This window comes from Seriola lalandi, unplaced genomic scaffold, assembly GCF_002814215.2.
Source record: "Seriola lalandi dorsalis isolate HSWRI2012SDOR001 ecotype SW California unplaced genomic scaffold, Sedor1 jcf7180001973142, whole genome shotgun sequence".
NCBI classification, from domain to species: Eukaryota; Metazoa; Chordata; class Actinopteri; order Carangiformes; family Carangidae; genus Seriola; species Seriola lalandi.
In genome coordinates this window covers 1-404 of record NW_019443810.1, presented here as the reverse complement: position 1 = coordinate 404, position 404 = coordinate 1, and the positions used below count along the sequence as shown (strand labels likewise).

At 49.3% G+C, this 404-nt stretch overlaps 1 non-coding gene across 1 annotated transcript; it reads right to left on the bottom strand.

The window, feature by feature from the left end:
* Positions 1 to 67: 67 nt before the first annotated feature.
* Positions 68 to 259, bottom strand: LOC111651485 (U2 spliceosomal RNA). The gene has a single exon (XR_002760516.1). It is a non-coding gene; the product is annotated as a U2 spliceosomal RNA (small nuclear RNA).
* Between the last annotated feature and the right edge of the window lie 145 nt (positions 260 to 404).

Below are 404 nucleotides of genomic sequence, written 5' to 3'. Positions count from 1 at the left end.
AGCCAACGACAAAGTGTCAGGTGAAACTCTGTGTTTGTGTCATTGCTTGGTTTTCCACAAGGCGAAAGAAGGTTGCACCGTACCCGGCGGCACTGCAATGCCGGGACGATGCGTGGAGCGAACGGAGCAAGCCCCTTTTTCAGCTCCCAGCTCTAAAAATCACTTTAATATGTTTGTCCTCGTATAGAGAACATATCAGATATTAAACTGATAAGAGCAGATACTACACTTGATCTTAGCCAAAAGGCCGAGAAGCGATGAGCTCCCGGTGTCTGATGTCCAACTCACACTCTTGGCACAAATCTCACTAGTCGCGGTTTCCTGTTTCTGACACGAGCCTGACAACGGCTGCTTTTTAGCACCTCCGCCCAAGCTCTCCATTGTGCCGCCCTCATTTGTGATGT